The sequence below is a fragment of the Eutrema salsugineum genome, unplaced genomic scaffold, assembly GCF_000478725.1.
Source record: "Eutrema salsugineum unplaced genomic scaffold, Eutsalg1_0 scaffold_12, whole genome shotgun sequence".
NCBI lineage: Eukaryota > Viridiplantae > Streptophyta > Magnoliopsida > Brassicales > Brassicaceae > Eutrema > Eutrema salsugineum.
In genome coordinates, this window is record NW_006256895.1 from 9374343 (window position 1) to 9379678 (window position 5336).

General features: G+C 41.5%; 1 non-coding gene across 1 annotated transcript; it reads right to left on the reverse strand.

The window, feature by feature from the left end:
- Positions 1-3727: 3727 nt before the first annotated feature.
- Positions 3728-3834, reverse strand: LOC112089428. The gene has a single exon (XR_002901066.1). It is a non-coding gene; the product is annotated as a small nucleolar RNA R71 (small nucleolar RNA).
- Between the last annotated feature and the right edge of the window lie 1502 nt (positions 3835-5336).

The following is a 5336-nucleotide window of genomic DNA, read 5'->3' on the forward strand; positions in this document are numbered from 1 at the left end:
TTAATCTGGTAGATTAAGTAAGTGTTTGTTTATTTACGGAAGACTTGTTTTGTACGACTTGCGTTGTATGGTAGATTTTTATGTGGTTTGGTAGACTTAGTTTTATTATGGTAGACATATTGTTATTGTAGTATGGCAGACTTAGTTTTATTATGGTAGACATATTGTAGACATATTATTTAGTATGGCAGATTTATTTTGTGATTATGGTAGACTTGATGGCCTTGCATAACTCACACATATTTTATGTTACAGGTTCGCAGAGATGGCTACATCAGGCTAGTCGAAGGAGTATCCATCCAGAATGTATCCGCAAGGAAAGTCTCCCTTGCAGATCCATAGTTCAAATTACGGTTACCACTTAACCGATTTTGCAAAACTAAGGGAGGGATTAGGATACGAGGACTTCAATGATGTAATTAACACATTTGTTGTAGGAGTAATTCTGAAGCTTGCAGTGATAGGGTTGATATATTCATAAATTGCATCATTTAGTGTACATGTTTTAGTCCAAATCATGTCTTATCTCATGCATTTTAGGTCTTTAGGCATTGTTTTAGGACTTAGGAGATTTCATTAGGTCCAAGAGAGTTTTCCATGTTTTGGAGTGTTAAACAGGTGCTTTTGGAGCCAATTTGGAGTGGAGGATATGATTCAGATGAAGAAATAGAGTTGGAATGATCAAATATGGTGAAAAGGAACAATTTTGGGTTTCTCGGCAAAATGGTGTACTGAAGGTCGAAGGTTCTCGGCCAAAATCCTTCCCGTGGGTAGCTTTCTCGGCCAAAAACACGTACCGCGGTCAAGTCTCTCGGCCAAAATCTCCGGGTGCAGACACGTTTCCGAAATCGCCCGTCCAGGGAACCTTCCGGTCAGATTCAGCTATCGGAGTCTTCATAAAGGTTGGATATAATTGAGTCAAGAGTTCATAACAGTTGGAATCAAGGCATTTGGACCACAGAACTGAAAGATATGGTAATCGGAAGACGAACAGGTCTCGCACTCATTCCGGAGCAATCCGATACCCCTGAATGATCGCCTGTCCGGGGAGCCTTCCGGTCCGATTCAGACGGCGGGTGCTTCATAGAAGTTGGAGCGCATTGCATCACGGTCTCTTAGCAAGTAGAATCGTGGAATTCGGACGCGTGAGCAGAGAGATAAGCTTGTCGGAAGGAACCCCAGTCTCGCAGGTATTCCGGACCGAGCAGATCAGTTCTAAAGGATGCGAAGGACGGTGCACTTCCAGGCCGATTTAGTTTCCGGGCCCTTCATGAGAACCATAGACATTTGAGTCTTCTTTCCAGAACGTCCAAGAGCATTCAATTCGGATCTATGAGCAGAAAGATACAGTCTCCGGAATGGACACATGTCTAGACGCCTCTCTCTGGTCGTGTACATGCACTGCAAAGATGTGCCCTCCAGGAAGCCTTACACTTCCCAAGCACCGAAGCTTTCTTCACCAAAGTTGGAGATAAATGAGTCCTCTGTCTTCTGCAACCGAAATCATTCAATTCGGACAAGTCTCATAGGAGTTACACTCTCCGGAATGCGAAGTGGTCTAAGCTGCTCTGGATGCTGCGAGTTGGAGAGGAAGGAGACCAAGCCGCAGCAACACTCGCAAATCACTCCGACTTGAGCCTGCGACCTAGGTGCAATAGAGACCAACCCGCACAGTTTGTACATTCCCCAGAAACCGCCTTATCCCTGCGAGTTGGAGAGGAAGGAGACCAAGCCGCAGCAACACTCGCAAAACACTCCTACTTAGGCGTGCGGCTAAGACAAGGCGATTCAGGCTTCACAAGACAAGTCTTCATCTACTGCGACTTAGGTGTGCGACCTGGGACATACTGGACTGACCCGCAGGATTTCCACTTGACCCAACTGAGCCGGGTCAGTACCCAGTTTGTCCTGGGCTGACCCGGTCCATTAGCACTAGGTATATATAGTTTTTTGGGAGAAAACCCAAGAGGATCATCTTCTCTCTTAGTTTCTCTCTAGTTTTCTTTCCTTTTTAGTGTAAAAACGTTTTTGATTAAGAGAGATCTCAAGGATTTAATCAATCTAAGTCTGTTTCTCATCATCTCATCATCTCATTTCTGCTTCTAATCATGATTAACATCATCTCTTGCAAAAGATTAGATGTGTTCTTCATGATTAGTGAGTAGTCATCTTTTAAGCTTCTAGGTGTGTAGATTAGGGTGCTTAGATGTAGATTAATGATTGTTTAAGCTTAGATTCTCTTCTCCTTTCCTTAGTTAGCTGATCCTAATGCTAGATCCTTGCACATCACTTGGGTCTAGAATCTGGGTTTTTCATGCACCAAAAGTGTTTGATGAAATGCCTGAATGAAAGCTAACTAAGGGTTTATGCATTAATGTCATGGGAATGATTGTTAAATGCATGAATGGCATATTAGAACTGTTTCTTAATGCTCATTGATTCATATTTCACAAATGATGATTTGGTTTGAAAATGGATTAGTGTAGAGGTTAGTGCCTTCATGAGAGGATTAATCTAGATTAGAGTTCTAAGTTAATTGGAATTTGAGATCATGTGATGCTTGCTTTATCTTTCTGTATAAGATTCAGTCTTTCTTAGCTCTTATTTTGATGCACAAAGAGGCTGTCTGGTCATGTTAGACTTGGAACCTTATGCTTGTTAATTGCTTATTCACTAATGGAAATTAGTCTTGAATTGGTAATTAACAAAGGGATTTCTGTCATGAGAATGAATTAATCTGAATTGGAAGTCTAGACTAAAGATTTGCAAGTGTTGCATTGTTTGCTTAGCATCATGAATTCACATTTAAAGCACCCTAATCAATGATCACATCTAGAGGTTTAGCTTTCTTTTTATTTGAATTTGAGTGTTTGTTTAGTTTCTCTTGCTTGTTTAATTCTTAATTACTGTTTGTTCTTGCTTGTTTTGTTATATGCTTTTAGATAATCTTGGTTACCAACTCATCTGCTTATTAGACTTGGATTAAGAATTGATCCTCATAGTTCTAGTGTCTAGAATCTCTCCATTTGGATTGATACCTCAAGTGTTACAATGACATGAGTAGTTGAGGAATTGATCAAGGATTGAAAAATTCCTACTATCAATTTGGCGCCGTTGCCAATTGGAGAGTTCATTCTAGCATTAGGACTTTGGATCTTCTTGAGATCAAGTCATTTTCTTTTGTTTTACTGATTACCTTTCAAGTGCTGTCTTTGTTTTCAGGTGTATGAACACCAGAAGTCAAGCAAGGAGACAACGAGAAAGAGCTGAGCACATTGCGAGGTTGGGTATGGATCAAGGGCAACAGGCTCATGGTGGTAATGGAAACCACCAGAATCAAGAAGAGCCACCGCCTCCACGTCCAAGACAAGTTGTGGGAGCTGGTGATGAGGCCAATGCTCAGGGTCAAAGACATGGGATTCAAGCCCCAACACCTGAAAACGATTTTGAGATCAAATCTGGCCTGATCAACATGGTGCAATCAAACAGGTTCCATGGCTTGGCATTAGAAGACCCATTAGATCACATTGACAACTTTGATAGAGTTTGTGATCTAACTAAGATGAATGGAGTGAGTGAGGACAGTTTCAAGTTGAGGCTATTTCCTTTTTCTCTAGGAGACAAAGCTCATCAGTGGGAAAAGTCTCTACCTCAAGGATCAGTCACAACTTGGGAGCAATGCAAAAGAGCATTTCTAACCAAGTTCTTCTCTTCATCAAGAACAGCAAGGTTAAGAAATGAAATCTCAAGTTTCATTCAGAAGAACCATGAATCATTTTGTGAGGCTTGGGAAAGATTTAGAGGGTATACCATGCAATGCCCTCACCATGGATTCTCAGATTGTCAGCTGCTAAGTACATTCTACAGAGGTACTTTACCAGAGGTCAGACTTCTCTTGGACACAGCTTCAAATGGTAATTTCATGACCAAGGAAGTCAATGATGCCATGACCCTAGTGGAGAATGTAGCTCAGAGTGATGAGCTTTATGGATCAGACTTTGAAAGGAATTCAAGAGGAGCTGTGAGTGCTGAAGAGGAAAGGACAAGGAAAGACATCAAGTCTCTCAATGAGAAGCTAGACACACTTCTTTTAGCTTCTCATCAGTCAGCCAACTTTGTTAGAGATGTGAATCATGTGTTTCAAGACACATTTCAAAGGGAAGACATCACAGCTGAGGTGAACTTTGTAGGTGGCCACCAAGGTTACCAAAAGGGCTTTACCTACTACAAGAATCCCCCAAACCAGAACTTATATCCTCAAAACACTCAACAACAAGGTTTTGTCTCTCCCCAACAACAAAGTCTCCAACATAACTCAGAGAATAAGGATCAAGAAGTGCAGAACCTGCTCCAGCAAATCCTCAAAGGTCAAGCAAGTGGTGCCATAGACTTCAACAAGAAAATGGCAGAGATTAACAACAAGGTGGACTGCACTTATTCTGATCTTCTAACTCAACTTTCAACCTTGGCTTCCAAAGTCAAGACTCTAGAGAACAACAAGGGCCACTGCAGTTCTCAAGCTCAAAGATCTTTACCAGGGACATCAATTGCACATCAAACAGAATACTGCAATGCAATCCTCTCAAATGATGAGAATCATGCTGCTGTCCAAGAAATTGAGGACCTTCTCCATGGCAATGTCTCAAGTGACAAATGCCTGACAAAAGATGATGAGGACGCCATCATAGATGAGTTTGAGTTCCTGTTCTGTGATCTCAATGAGGACATTGAGAAAGAAGGTGGGGAGACAGCTTGTTTTGATATGAAAAAGAATGATTCTGAGATTGCTGAAGGAAAGGATCAGAGAATGGTTCAAGGAAGGACATCTGATGGAGTCTCTAGCACTGGCTCAACAAGGGTGAAACCCAAATCTATTCCCAAGCTAGGCAATCCAGGAAAGTTCTCCATCTCATGCTCTCTTGGAAATTTGAAAGTGGACAATGCTTTGTGTGATTCTGGATCAAGCATCAGTGTAATGTCTTTAGACATGGTGGAAAGACTAGGGATCAAGAGTCTTAAGCATCACCCCATGTCAATCACCTTTGGAGATTCATCCTCAAAGAAACCATATGGAATCCTTGAAGACTACCCATTGAAAATTGGTGAATGCACAGTTCCAACAGATTTTGTAGTTATGAAGATGAAGAAGACAAAAGAGCTACCTCTTTTGCTTGGAACTCCATTTCTGAACACCACAGGAGCAAGGATGGACTTTGATACTCAAAGAGTGGTGCTTGCTAAGGTAGATGATGAAGTATCTTATCCTCTTAAGCCTCCTCTTGCTGGGTTTTGTGGAGTTATATCTGATGATTCTGATGAGTTGAAACATTATGGGG